Source organism: Notamacropus eugenii, chromosome Y, assembly GCF_028372415.1.
Source record: "Notamacropus eugenii isolate mMacEug1 chromosome Y, mMacEug1.pri_v2, whole genome shotgun sequence".
NCBI lineage: Eukaryota > Metazoa > Chordata > Mammalia > Diprotodontia > Macropodidae > Notamacropus > Notamacropus eugenii.
The window spans coordinates 5,773,346-5,789,343 of NC_092880.1; the positions used below are offsets into that span (position 1 = coordinate 5,773,346).

At 35.4% G+C, this 15,998-nt stretch overlaps 1 pseudogene; it reads right to left on the reverse strand.

Moving 5' to 3' along the window:
• Window positions 1-1,927: 1,927 nt before the first annotated feature.
• LOC140516653 (olfactory receptor 4C11-like) lies at window positions 1,928-2,845 on the reverse strand (annotated as a pseudogene).
• Window positions 2,846-15,998: the final 13,153 nt, after the last annotated feature.

Genomic DNA, 15,998 nt, shown 5'->3' on the forward strand with positions numbered 1-15,998 from the left:
CTGAGCCTAGTGCAACAGACCTCTCCCATTAGCCTTCAAGGTCACACTGGGCTGGAAATCTCCTCCACTCCATCGTTCTGTGGCTTCTGTTGCTCTAGAATTTGTTGAGAGTCTTTCTTTACAGGTATTTTATGGGCTGTGGGGGAATAGCTAGAGTATGTGAGTCTTTCTACTCCACCATCTTGATTCCACCAAAATAATGATAATCCTTAAGACATTGAAGAAAAGTATTATTTTGATTTCTTCCTAATAAAAATTTTTTTCTTGAAAGTATCTTTATGCATACCTGTTGCAAAACTTCTTCCTGTAGCTTATTGATTGGCTCAGTTATCGAAGGGAAAAAAAATCAAGCAATAATGGAAAAGTTCCTCTTCTTCAAAGTCACTATTATTTCTCTTTTATTGGAGCACTCCAGGGAAAACATGCCTCCAGTACCAGGTCCTAGAGTTCAGGTATTTGGCATATTGTTAACCCTCTAAAGGAATCTTCTCTAGCTGGCACAGAAAAAGCTCCTATGATCAAAATCACTTTTTTATCCTAACATATCCATCTCTTTCTCAAAATGTAAATCCTCCAGAATTCTTTGCAATGTATCTCGACAGTGTTCCTTTAAAACCATTAGCAAGAATATGCCAATTGCAATGAAGATTCCATAAGCATTATGGAGGCAAGTTTCAACATTACTGCAGGTAGAACACACTTTTGCTCCAAATTTCTAGCTGTGTTTTTTCCCAAAAATATCCAGCTATTCCTAGTTTTGATAACCACTAAGTATAGGTCCATCAGGTCAAAGTGGAAAAACAGTACATATATTTGAATATGTTAATTATAAGTTATTTCAGCAACATTAAACACATGTATGAGTTTTTATATATCCTTTTGTTTTGAGGTCCAAAGCTAATAGACACAATATTCTTTCAGGTTATTTTTTGTCTTCTTCTGTAAGCTCCTTCCATTTTCGTATTTATCCAACCAGACTATGTCTCCACAACTCCTAGATCTTCTTAGAAACGAATGGTAAGAACTGGCATAAGGAACTTTCGTTTACTCAAGTTCACCAATAACTATATATCACCCTAGCACATATTAACTACTCTGAGAAAAACAAAAAGAACGCAGGACAGGATTAATCCACCTAACTTCCTGAACTTTTTATTCCTTCTTTTATAACCAATTCAATGACTTTTTAAGGGTCCTCTTTATCTCGTATATTGAGTAGTAAATACTCTCTTTATATCATACATTATAACAAATATATACCTCTTTTTGATCTCATGCAGTCAACTATTTTGTCACACTAAATATGGCCAACTGTCACGTAGTAGACACATTTTCATACTCTTCCTAAAGGACTGTGTCTCATTTTGAGTGAATAAAATTGCAATATTCCTGTATCTATGTGGTTGTTGATAAATTAGCAACATCCAGTTAATGATCTCAAAGAAAAGAAATTCATATGACAGAATTAAAGGAAGGATGATATCCCTTTCAGGAATCCTCTAGGCAAAGTTTAGTCAAAAAAGCCAGTGGTCCTTGGTCAAGATTGTTGAAATTAAGTAGTGAAATGTAAACCAGGAATAAGATAAAATGCCTGACTTAGACCATAAGCAGAGTGGGATATGACATTTTTCCATTTTCAGAATGCACAGTGAAGTCATATAGAATCAGGGATATTGGATCCAGATTTATAAAGGGCAGGACCTTGATAGTAGATCATCATCAGGCCTAGGGACTTTAAATCCCTGTAATTAGATATCTCCTTTTGTACACAATATTGACCAAAACTCATCCATACCTATTCTTTCTAGACAAGTCCTGACAAACACTCAATAAGATAAGCTTATGTCTTCTACACAACAACATCAAAATATTAACACTACTGCATAGATCCTGGTTTGATCAAATCTTTATTTAAAAATCTTGGTGTTTATGCACATTGTTTTCTACGCAAAGTTTTCCTGCTGCTCCACAGTTTCCTCATACAAGTTTTAACTTCTTTATTCCTCAATGTGTAGATCAGATGGTTTAGGAAAAGAGTTCCAATGGCGTAAAGCACAGCTACAAGCTTATCCATAGGAAAGGTGGTTAGTGGTCTGCTGTATATACAGGGGCCAAAGAATATGAGGACAACAGTGATGTGAGAGCTGCAGGTGGAAAGAGCTTTGTACCTTCCTTCTCTATTCTAATTTCTCAGAGAAAATAAGATAACAACATAGGAGATCATCGGTAATATAAAGCTCCCTATGCAGATGGCTCCACTATTAAAAACAACCAAGAGGTTTAACACGTGTCAGTACAAGCCAATTTAATCAAGGGCTGTAAATCACAGAAGTAGTGGTTGACAACATTGGGATCACAGAAGGGTAAATTCAAGGCAATGAAGAGTTGGGCAATGGAATGCACAAATTACCCCAGGCAGGCTAATTCCAACAAGATCTTACATACTTTCCTACTCATGATACTCAAGCAGTGCAGAGGTTTACAGATGGTCACATAGCTGTCATAGATTATCAAAATGAGAAGCAAGATCTCCATGCAACCAAAAAAGCGCCTTGTAAATATCCGGATCATGTACTCATGAAAGGTGATACTTTTCCTCTTATGCAGACTGTCTACTATGAGTCTTGGGACTGTGGTGGTAGACAAACAAATATCAGGAAAGGATAAATAGATGACAAAGAAATACATAGGAGACCCAAGGGTGGGACTGTTCTTAATGGTGACAATACTAAGCAGGTTCCCTAAAATGTGGCAATGTAGAAAATCAAGATGATGAAAAACGCTATTTTCTCCCTTTATGGATCTTGGGTCCAACAAGAAGAAATTCAGTTACATTATTTTTCATTTCTATAATGTCAATGCAAGTGGGTTGGAAACCAGTGAGATCTACTCAAAGCACAAAAAAGAGAAAGAAACATGATGAAGATAAATTTTGCGTGATCTGGCAGCAGTATTTTTCCCTCTGTCCTCAGCTTTTAAATATATCTGTATGCTTGAGCTCTTTAATATTTCATTGAGGAACTCTCCCAAAAATATTACCTTTAGAACCCATGCAATTGTCGTACTTTGTTCCTTGTTCTTTTTGATTCAGGCTCTTGTTGCTCCATTATTCCAAATATAGGATTTGTTTCTCCAAATCTGGGAAAATTATATTACTGGGTAAATTACTAAAAATCTGATATGTCTTGTCCTGTATGAGGAAATAAAGCCTGAGGAATCATATTATTCTTATCATGCATTTTAGAGAATCCTAGAATTTAAATGCACTTCATCAACCATGACTGGGTAACCTGTGATCTGAAAGTCACATGTTGCCCTCTACGTTCTTGAGTGTGATCCTTCAACTGAATCAAAACTTCACAAAACAAATCCCCTTAATAAATTGTTTTGTCCTGTAAAACTTGGACCCAGTCAAAAAGTGGCACCAACATGTGACCTCTTGGCTGCAGGTTGTCCACCTTTTTCATAGACATTTACCTATAATGAAATGTGCCCTAGCAATGTGCCATCCTGCTTAAAGTAAATACGATTGGTGAAAAGGATGGATCTAATCGGAAAGTTTTCATTTCCATTGAGTCTAATTCTTGGTAATTTACACCTGTTGTTCACAGTTACATACTGGGACAAAGCAGATGTAAAAATAAGGAATAAAATTTGTTTTTTTCAATATGACAGTCCTTCAACCACAATCAGTTAATGGTCAGGTATTATACCCTCCTTATTTCTTCTCTTCCCATACTAAATATTACATGTTTCTTTGTTTTAGTGAGTCCTCATATAGGAAAGCCCATATTACTCCATTTTTCCAGCCTTTGCTTATTAATAAGTCTTATATTTATAATACTGCTATCACTTCTTTTCTTCATTCTTGGAGTTAGCGTTTAATTTCCCAGAAAAAGAGAAAATTGGATTTAGAGCAATGAGAAACATTAGCAGTTACCTAATCCAAACTGTTGATTGAACATTAATTAACTGAGACCAAGAGAGAAACAAATTGCTTGCCTTTGAAAATAATCATCAGACATGGATTGCAAAAACAGATCTGCTTTTTCTTCACATTAACTTATATCAAGCAAAACAACTCTACCTAGTGTTGCAAGAACTGATTTGTTGAAATTAAATAAAAATTATACTTATACGACCTCCAAAATGCATCTTCTTAGAACTCACTGTTTCAGCCTGCCAAAATGTTTACTCTATAAGCCATTGTCTTAACTCTACTTTCCAGGTTCAGCCTATCTTCGGATGGTGTAATCGTACCATGCAAATCTCCATTGAAGGCATTGAAAACATGATGAAATAGGATAGGTCCAAGTACAAATCCCTGTAAACTTATCTTTCATGAACTCTCTGCAGGTAGAAATCACCTCATTTATTCAACAACTTAACTATTCATTTGCTATCTATGCCTAATTTTTTTTTAGATATTTTTCCTCAAAAACACCATGAAATCTTTTTTTTCAGATACTCAGATCATCTTTAAGGACACTTCATCTATATCATTGCTCTGTTTTCAAGTTAGTTTGCTGTGAATTGTACTTGATATATTATGCTGACACTTAGTTCAACTTTTAGTTTTCTGAATAATTATCCTTTAAATAAAATATTCTGTAAAAGATAGTGATGAAATCAATTTGAATAGATGACAGTTGCACTTTTTAGAAATGATCATCATCTCTCCCTAAATTTCCTGCATTTTATCTTACAAGAAGTAGGGTTGCATCAAAATTATACTCAAATTTTTGAATTGTTTAAGGTAAAATGAGAAATATAGACTAAATGAAACCATTGCTCTCCACATAGAAATTCCATTCTATAAGGGAAATGCATACAAAATAAAAAATTCGTATATGTATATGTATACACACACACACACACACACACTTGTGTGTGTGTGTGTGTGTGTGCGTGCAGTCATTTCTGCTTTCACAAGTAAATATAGGGGTCAAATCAAAATTTTGAAGTAGAAGCAGAGACTTGCTAGAGCTCTCCCCATAAGCCCAGCTAAATACCTGTAAAATTTGATCTTAAACAAATTCTGGAGCTGAAAAACCCACAGAATGACGATGTGAAGCAAATCTCTAGCCCAAGACATCTTAGAAGGTCGGAAGGAAGAATCTATTGTGCTGCTTGGGAGCAGAGAGTAGTCCAGTTTGGGCCCCACCAACACAGACAGGACCTGAGGAGGCCTTGAGGGGATTGAATTCCTGGCACCTGCGGAGGTTTTCAGACTTCATAATGCCAAAACATGGAGAACAAATTGGAAGGTCAGTCGAAAAAACATGTGGGACTTGTGTGAGAGAGTTGAGTGAACTGACCCCAGTACCAGGGCAGCAGAGGGGGTGGAGGAGCCCACTGCAGCCACAGCAGCATCAGGGGTAGCCCAAGATGCTTTTCATGGGATTTTAGGCTCACAGTCTGAGAGGGGATCAAGAAGCTGACATTATACACACACACCCCCCACTGGAAGAAAATATCTACCTAGATAAAGAACTAAAAAGTCTAGTAAATGGCTGAGGAAATGAGCAAAAACTGGGAAAAATGAGACTATTGAATCTACTTTGGTGAGAAGGAATGTCAAAATATACAAACAGAAGAAGACAACAAAGTCAAAGCTCCTACATCCAAAATCTCCAAGAAAAATTTGAATTGCTTTCAGCCCACGGAAGAGGTCAAGAAGGATTTTTAAAATCAAGTAAGAGAAGTAAAGAAAAAAATGAGAAGAAAAATGAGAATGAAGCAATGAAATCATGCAAACCAAGTCAACTGATTGCAGAAGGGGATCTAAAAATGCTGAAGAAGATAACACCTTAAAAATAGACTAACCCAAATTGCAAAAGAGATCCATAAAGCCATTGAAGAGAAGAATGCCTTAAAAGGCAGAATTTTTTGGATGGAAAAAATAGGTCCAAAGCTCTCAGAAAAAAAAAATATTAAAGATTCAAATGGAGCAGAGAGAAGGTAATAAATTTCTGAAAAAATCAAGTAATTATAAAAGGAACCTAAAGGAATCAAAACAATAGCAGACAATGGGAAATATCGCCTTGGAAAAAACTTGACCTTGGGAAAAATAAATCCAGGAGAGACGATTTAAAAAGTATTGGACTATGTAAAAACCAAGATAAAAACATCACCTCTCAAGAAATTTTCCAGAAAAAAAAGCTACCCTCATATTCTAGAATCAGAGGGTCAAATATATATTGCAAGAATCCACTTATTGCCTCCTGAAAGAGATCCCAAAAGGATCTCTAAGAACATTGTAGCCACATTCCAGAGTTCCAAGGTCAAGGAGAAAATGTTCCAAGCAGCCAGAAAGAAATATTTCAAATGTTGTGGAAAGAGAATCAGGAAAACACAAGATTTAGTAGTTTCTACACCAAGAGAAGGTATTGGAATATGATATTCCAGAGGTGAAACAGGTAGGATTAAGACCAAGAGTCATCTACTCAGCCAACCTGACTATTGTACTTCAGGGGAAAGAAAGGTCATTAAATAAAATAGATGTTAATCAGTGTTGATGAAAAGACCAGAGCTGAATAAAAAAATTGACTTTCGAACACAGAATCAAGAGAAATATGAAAAAGTAAACAGGAAAGGGAAATCATAAGAGAGAAGTAGAAGGAGACAGGGACAAAAAGAATGGGGTAAATTATATCTCACACAAAAGGGCAAGAAAAAAGTTTTTCAATGGAGGGAAAAAATTGGGGGTGAGAGGGAAAGGGTGAACCTTACTGTCACCGTATTTGACTTAAGGAGGAAAATAGTTTGCACACTCGGTTTGATGTAAAGATTTTTCTTACACTACAGGTAAGGTGGGGGTGATGGAAAGGAGGACAAGTGGGAGGAAGGCTAATTAGAAGTATACACTTTGGAGGAGAGGCAGGGTCAAGAGAGAGAATAGAATAAATGGGGGCAGAATAGGATGGAGGAAATTGTAATTAGTCTTTTGTCACATGACTGTTGTGGAAGTATTTTGCACAACTGCACACGTATAATGTATATAGAATTGCTTGCCTTCTCAGTGGGGATGGGTGGGCAGTAAGGAAGGAAGAGAACTTGAAACTTAAAGTTTTAAAAAATAATGCCAAAAATTGTTTTTACACGCAACTGGAAAATAAGATATACAAGTTTTGGGGTGTAGAAAACTTTCCTGTCCTACAAGGAAATAAAGGCGGAGAGGATGAGAGAAGGGATGGGTGCGATAGAATGTATGTCAGATAGGGGGAAGGGTTATAGGAATGCATGATGTGTTGGGGTGAGTGGAGCGGAGAAATGAGGAGAGAATTTGGAACTCAAAATCTTGTGGAAGTGAATGTTGAAAACTAAAAATAAATAAATGAAGTTTTTTATAAAGTAAATATGCAAATGTTTTCATATGTACTTACTGCGATCAGTTTGCCCAAAGGATCCAATTTGGAATAATTCTTTATGATGTTTGACTGAACTTTCAGAACCTCAATGACTTGAGTAATTATGTGATTCATAAACCATAACCTTTCTGTATACTTTGAAATCAAATTATGTAGTCAGTCAGTCAGTTCCTTTCTCTCTTTTCTCAATGTTTTTATTATTTATAAGGGAAGACAATAAATGGGATTACAGAACTTTAAAGTTGAAAAGAACTTTATTTGACAAGACTTCTTATCTCTACCTTCAAAACAATTCCTTCCACAACATAATGAATGACCCCTTCCCCCCTCCTTACAGACAATGAGAGGGAGTCTACTAATTCCTGAATCATCTCATTCAAGTTTTTGAGAGCTGCAATCATTAGAAAGTGTATTTTTTTTCCATTCACGTTTTTATTTCTTTTACCCTGGCATCAATGCTGAATTTATCTTTGAGGCTTCTACCCATTTAGACTAGTTCTACCATCTAAGACCAAAATGAGAATATAATTTCTTTCCTAAGTGACTATAATTATAATACCTTGAAGACAATGTTGTTATTGTTGCTGTTGTTTTGTTTTTAGGTTTGAGAATTCTCAATTCCTTCAACTAATTTTTGTTTTTTATGAATCCCAACTCCTTTCATATACTATTTGTATTGCTCTGGATACTTATCAGTTTATTGATATATTGAACAATTATTGGCACCCAGAACATAAGAAAATACGCCATATTTTCTTTTCTCATAGAGAGTAGAAAAGAACTGGCTCCTCCTGAGCCCTAGAAGGTCTACATCTCAACCTCAGATGATATTTTTTGTTTCCCTGTCATAATAAACCGATATCAATCTTACAATAAATTATGAGTGCTATACGACAACCTGTGAAGATAATGTAATCTTGGGCTAACTTAAGAAATTTAAGACATAAAACAAGAGAGAACAATACAAAAGAGAGCATCTTTGAGAATACTGTGAAGCAGTAAGTCCATGAGTAGTATAGGACTTCATAAAAAGGGAAATATTTATATAATGAAATGAACAAGGGATTCTATAGAGAGGAAATAGAACAGAAGAAAAATCTGAAGGTATTCCTTTTGATTTCTTGGAACTCATATTTCCTGAGACTTGTCTTTTTAGAACACGTAGTTGTCCATACCTCACAGGATTCTACCCATGACAGAAGCACCAAAATTGGAAAGTGAAAATATTATATATGTTATATAAGAATTGCTCTCTCTGATCACTGATGTGCTTTTTTCTTCCTATACTTTAGTAGTCTAGAAAAGTTAAAAATATCAAATCTAGTTGATTAATTCATCAAATGTCAAGTGCTAAACATTTAGCAGTGCTATGTGGTTTGGTGGAAAGAAAACTGGACTTTGAGTGAGGAGTCCTGCTATCTAGCCTCCTTCAAGTTTCTTATTAATTAGCTATGAAATCATTGACCTCACAGCTCTAGATCTTTCCCTGAATTTCATAAATGAACGCCCAGAATCTGATGACTGTAGCTTCCATCTAGCTCTGACATTTTATGAATTATTTTAGTAAAGTATATGGAAAATAAACTAACAAAGGAGCAAAGAACAGTGTACTACACCATGTCTGGATATAAGCTAAATATCTGGTTGGGGAGATAAGACATTAAAATAAAAGTCAAGAAAATAAGCAAAAAGAAATTAAAACAGATATGTAGATAGATTAAAAAGTCATGATTGGACTGATAGAACTGACTTTATATTTGTTTGGATTTCCACCAATTTTTTTTGAATGAGGGAAAGATATTAGCTTCATTCACTTGAAAAATTACAAACTAACTCATTTTTATGTTTTAAAAATTCTTCTCACAGAGGTTTGGACACTGTGTTTGAGAGATGATGAACTGCTTTTAATAAAAAATATTTTCATGACTTTCTCTCAGTGCTTTATCTCTGTTCTGATTTTATTCTCCCTCTTTATCTCCCCTGGCTCTGTGCTCTCTCCATTTTAGAATCAAAATGGAGATCTGGAAACACTTGGTTTTTTAAGTCTTCGTTTCATAGAATCAAATGTTACATTTTGTAAAATGAATTTTTTCCCTTTTAGGAATACAAAATTAAATTGACACATTGTTGTTTTTCCTCTTTTTGATACTCCCACCTTCCACCTTCTATCCAGTCACCAATGAAATGTAAAAGATTCTTTCTACCTTCTGACTGATTCATCAGTTGTTGAAAATGTGCATGAGTATCAACTGTGTAAAAAAATGTAACAGCAAAAAGAGAAATTTAACAAACATTATTTCCTCTGCCTAATTTTAATCTGAATCGCAATTACTAAAATTGCTGTATCTTACAACAATTCATAATTTTGGGAAAAAATATTTTTAATGTTAGAAAATATGAAGAATCTGATTCCTGCAGCAGATTCATTAATCATTTCACTTAACATGTCTGTACATCACTTTTATCATCTTTCTGACAAATGAGAATGGTTCCTGCTCACCTGCCTCTCAAAACATAAATGCATGAAGCAAGATCATTAAAACAATTATTCCTTTCTCAATAAAGTAATTACCTCAAATGAAGGGAAATACAAAATAATTATTTTATTTATTCACAATCAAAGGTGTATTATAACTGTGATCCTTGTTTAATTTTCCTCAAAAACTGCTTATTTCACATATTTTTCCCTGGACAAATAGTTTCAGTGGCTCCACTCTGTCTATTTAATACAGTTCAAAGTCTTTATCCTAGCTTTCAAGGCCCTCTACAACTTATCTTTGCACTTGATTTCCCCCTATTTATCTACAGGAAACGATTTCAACAGCCAGGCTATTTCCTTCGTTTACATTTGCCCTTTGGAGAGTCCTGGCATGAAATTTCAATTCTGACTCAAATAGATAATGTAACATTGGCAAGTTTGCTTTACCATTCAGCTCTACACACAACTCTCTGTGACTAAAATTTTAAAAGTAAATAAACTCCTGAAGAGTTCCTTGCACCAATTAAGTGACAAGTTGAAACTATCCCCTAAAATACATAAAGTAAAATAATGATGGAAAGGGTAATGGAGAAGAGTGAAGAGATCTGAAGGAAGAAAAGAAGTGATATGAGGAGGGGCCTGAATATTGCGCAAAATAAGTAAAATATAGAGGACAATAAGGTAGAGAACGAAGATATTAGAAGGAAGACATCTATCATTTCCTCACCTTACATTTACTATCTCTTTCTATTGCAGATATGAGATATTAAGATAGTTCTAGGAGATAATGGATCTCAGCCACAAACATTTTGAAAATTCATAACTCTTTCTCAGAATTTTCTGTCCCCAAATTTAAAAAAAAAAGCTGCAAGAAAGGAAGCCACAGGAAGAGAATAGAGTACATTTACCTTAAATTTCTCCTACATTGCACTCTCTGTAAAAACCAATCTCCCCAAGCTCTTCAAACAAATTCCAGAGAACAATGAGTCATATAGATGTAAACGCTGGTGTACTGAAAAAACATCAATTAAGACAACATTTCCTTGCCTACTTTACATAAACATATACTTACACACCTATATACACACATACATATATATGTACACACGTGTATATATATATGTATATGCACATATCTGTGTGTATATATGTATGTATACATACAGATACCTAAATACATACATACACATACATATATATGTTAATGTAGGAAAGTTACCACAAAGTGAGCCAGCCTAGAAGGAGGAAATAAACACTAAACTCAGGATTAAGTTCTATAGTTTTAGAAATGAAAGAACATATCAAGATATTTAAATTCACATTGACCATGGTAACTGAGAATTCTCTTCTTTTGCCTAATGTTTTCTTTTCTTCTCTGTCATATTTAAGAACAGAATGAGGTAGGTCTTATGTGTGATGTGGTATTTGAATCATTCTGTTGTAAGATTAGTACTGCTTTATGTAAATAGAGAGACTTATAATTCATTTGATACCTGTCACCACTAGCATCCTTCCCAAAAACAAGAGAAGAGACATTTCCCAGTGTTCTTACCCATAGGAGAAAGAGAATCAGGGACTTTTCATCTTCAAGTTTTAATGTTTTGAATGGGCAGAAATATCTATCATTTCAAATGAATCTTCTACTAGTTGCTCCGTTGCTGTATGCCCAATTTTACTCTGCAATGTATACTGATAGCCTGATAGTGTTGTCCAAACAAATAAACCTTTATAGAAAGTTCATTGACATTTATCTGCTTAGAGAATTATCTTTTATCCTTTAGGGAATTGTGAAAATGCTGGTATTGGAGATTTGGATCTAAACTTCAAGTAATTTCGTCTAGTTTAAGAGCAAACATTCAATTAGCAGCAGATTTTTCTGGTGCCAAGTGTTGGCTGAAGAGGAAGAAGGAGAATTTATCATTCAGAGAATTTTTCGTGACCTCCTGCCTCCTGTAGTTTTATTTTCCGTGGGATCAAAAGTGGGAATATTCATATATTTTTGAGAGCCAGACAGACCCTTGAGAACCAATGCTTCATTAGCAAAAGGTATGGGCTTCCCTACAAATGTCCCCTAATCAAGCTTCTCTTGATAGGCAGGCCCATTAGTGGGTGGGGATTACCTTTTATCTCATTAGTATTACACATATGCATGTATGTGTATATATAGGTGAATGCATGCGCATGAAGGTGTGACTATGAATGTGAGTGCATGTGCATGTATCTACGAGCAATGTATATTTGTGTGTGTGTTTTGTGTGTTCCTGTGGATATGTTTGACTGTGTATGTGTGTGAGCTTGTGTATTTGCGTTTGAGTCGGGGACCATGAGTGTATGTATATTTGTGAGTGTGCGTGTTAATTTGTCTGTTACTGTATTTCTGTATGTTAATGTATGTATGCATGTATGTATGTGAGTGAATATGTTTATAGGAGTATAAATTTGTGAGTGTGAGCATGAGTATGTGTATTGTGGAGATTGGGGCCATGACAAGATATGTGTTTTAAAGGATTTAAAGAAATCTCACAAAGAAGAATTAAGAGGGAATCGAACTTTCCCTAATTCCCATAACCAATCTATTGCCAAGGTCTGTCGACTTTTCCCTTTGAAACAACTCTCATAGAATGACTTTCTCTCTTTTGTCACTGTCAAACTCATGTTGTAGGCCCATATCACTTCACCTTGCACGATTTCAATAAACTGCTGGTTCTGCTGTCACAAATCTGTCTGCATTCTAGTGCATACTCAGTGCACTGTCAATTCATATCCTCAAAATATTTCTGATCATGTCATGCCCATCTCCCAAATAAAAAAAAAATCAGTGCCTGCTTGACATTCACAGCACAGATTAACTTCCCCAACATCTTCAGTATTCTTACACCTTACAGCCTCTCCGCTATTCCCCCATGAATGCTAGAATCTGATGACTCTGGCCTCTTTGATGTTTCTAGCATAACCCACTTGATTCCGTAACTGAGTTTTTTCACTGGCTATCTCAGATGCTTGGAATTCTCTCTCACCTCATCTCTTGCTCTTGGCCTCCCTGGTTTCCATAAAGTACTACTTTCTGCAAAGAGCCTTTCCTAATCCACCTTTATTCTAATACCTATCCTGTAATGACTAGTTCGAATTTAACCCAAAATATCTTTTTTTATACCAAGTTGTTTGCATGTTGTCTCCCCATTAGAATAAAAGGTCCTCAAAAGTTAAAATGTTTTTGCCTCTCTTTTTATCTTCAGAGTTTATGAACTTAGCCCATGGTAGGCTTTTAATAATAAGTTAATGATCATCCGACTGACTATTTAGTGCCCTTGGAGAGAATCAGAACCAATGGATGGAAGTCTCAAAGAGGTAAATGTAAGTTTTAGGAAAGGGAAAACTGACACCATCCTAACTAAAGTATTCCAAAAAGGCTATAGGGTCTTTTAATGGGTGGTGGATCCCCACCTTGTTAGCTTTCTTCAAGTAAAGTTACCACTTGTGGGGCATTCTAAAATGAGGAGACAAATCACTCAATAATTTGAAAACCGTTTAATAATTACTAAGCACATTTCACGTACCATGTCTGTCTCCAGGGATGCAGTGTCCCTTTCAAAGACTAGAGACTACCAGCCTATCAGTGTCCTCTATAGGGAGAACCCCAAGATACTTCGAACTCACCTCAAAACTAAATTAAGTGTTTCCTGTGCATCTTAAGAGGAAGAGAATGTTATAGTGAGGCTAGGCTAGGAAGAAGTTCTACTGTGATGTGGCTACAAAGTAAAGGAAGCTGGCAACCTGGTAGTTTCCAGATTTACTGAAGTATTTGTGCGAATTAGATATTTTGTTTCCTAGTTTCTACTGGGGTTGAGTAAAAACATAAAATCTTACAACATAATCTAAGTGTTGAAGCCCCAGAATAAAGCCACCTTTGCCTTGGCTTCATTATTGTTCTAATACTATTTAGGAGAAAACAAACATCCTTTGGAATATTCTTATCTTTGTAGCAAAGATTGCACTCTCTAAGGACCACAATAAAATAATTATCTCAGTTACTCCTGTCTCTCTTTAAATAGGGAATCACGATGACTGTAAAACACAGGAAAGGAGCAGACCAGAAGTTTAATAAACTAATATTAATCATTGGTTTAAATACATATTGTGAGATAAAACCTAGTAGATAAGTGGTCAAAGGAAATTATTAACAACAATATGTGAGATTTCGAGACAGAAGTCCAGATACATGTATACATATATGTGTATATTGTGCTTTAGTCCTTCATTATCAAAGAGGACAATGACATCAGGAAGATGTTGTCAGTACCTGCAATTGAATTGAATTTGATGGAGGGAAGGCTGTACAAAGTCACCAGTCTCATTTTCTCCTCCAGAGACATCTAAGTCCAGTCAGGACAACTGGAGATGCATCTAAGTTCTTTCTGAGTTCTCATTTCTGTGATTAGGCCTGATAAAGAAGGGAGTCAAGAGAAGGCCCCTTTCATCAAAAAAAAGAAAGAAAAGAAACTGGAAGGGGAAGGCCCTCAGGGTTACTGGCCTAAAGAGAAGCAGTTGGTATTTGCATTCACCCTGAGCTATCAGGGAAAAAATATAACCATTATGAAGTGCTTGGGCAGGGAGGTATTGTTGGTCAGTCAAAGATAGATAGACAGATAGATATAGAGACTGATAGATGACAGATTAGATCAGGCCCGCACAGGCTACAGACTTAGGCACGCCAAAGGATGCTTTCCTCTCCATTTTTCATGAGCTGCCTGAAGTCCTTTGTCAGGTCAGCAGGTTATGCAGTTCTGGATTAGAAAGATTAATAGGTAAGTAATAGATTAAAAATATAGATGATAGATTTGAGACGGGTTTGAGATAGGTACGGTTTAGATAGATAGTGATAACCACTTAAGATCATTTGAGCCCAATAATGGCCAAAACCTGAACTAATCAACCAGAAGAAGCACCTTCAGCCTAACAGGCATGATTTTCTCTGTTCTGTGAGTGAACTCAAAGTGGTCCTTCCGGTTTCAGAAACAGAGGCTGATCAGGAGCATTCCTGTATTTACTAGACACTAAAGATAAGACACCTTGGTCCAGATACTATCTTGAATAATAGTATTTTTCTTATCTTTGTATTTTATGGACATATACTATGTTATACTATGTTACCTTACATTACGTCACATTATGATATATTATGTTAGAGATAGGAGAGACAAAGATATCCTGTATTACTATTTCAACTCAAACTTTGTCAACTCTCTTATCTTACTGTATTTACAACCTATTAAATTAAGAAAATTCCTTTTTCATGCTATGATTAAACACATATGGAGACCATAAGTATGAGTGATACAGACATCTTAAGCCAGAATTGTTTTAAATGTATAAAATGTATTCTCATTCTTTTCATCTCTGAATCAGAATTATTCTCTGGCTCCTATGTATTATATATGTATTCCATTAACTTAAGTAAATAAATCATATGAATTTATATATCATGTAGCTTGTTTGCCTCTTTAAACCAGACTTCAAGATCAACAACAGATAAATAGATAAATAGACAGATCGATTGATGATAGATAGATCAATAGATAAAACATTTGTTAAATGCTTAGTATGTGCCAGTCACTGTGCTAAACACTGAGAATACAGATGCAAACAAAAAGGAAGACCATCTTCAAGGAGCTCAAATTCTAGTAGGGAAAAGACAAGGTAAAATAATGTCAGAAAGGGTGATGAGAGGTCCCTAAGTGTGGAAAAGGCATCAGCAGAGTGGTAAGTTAGTCAGGGCTTCAAGACAGCATAATTGGAAAAAAAATCTTTCCTCAGATAGAGGTTAATGGCACATAGAACATCCTTAATAAATGATTGATGAATTGAGCAAGATTGCTCCAGATCACAAATAAATGAAATACAAATAAAGACAATTCTGAGTTTTCACATGGAACTCAGCTATTTGGAAAAGAAAGAATGAAAAAAAGATGAAGGAGTGGCTGCATAAAGTGAGGGAAAATATACACGTGAAGCAATTTTAAATTCTGAAAAACCATTTGGAATTATGCATAGATAGTTCCATTCCTCTACTTGGTGTCTTATCATTCATTTCCTTACTCTTATTAGCTTATCAAAGTAACAAGATGTTGGGTGTGGCCAGAGAAAACATC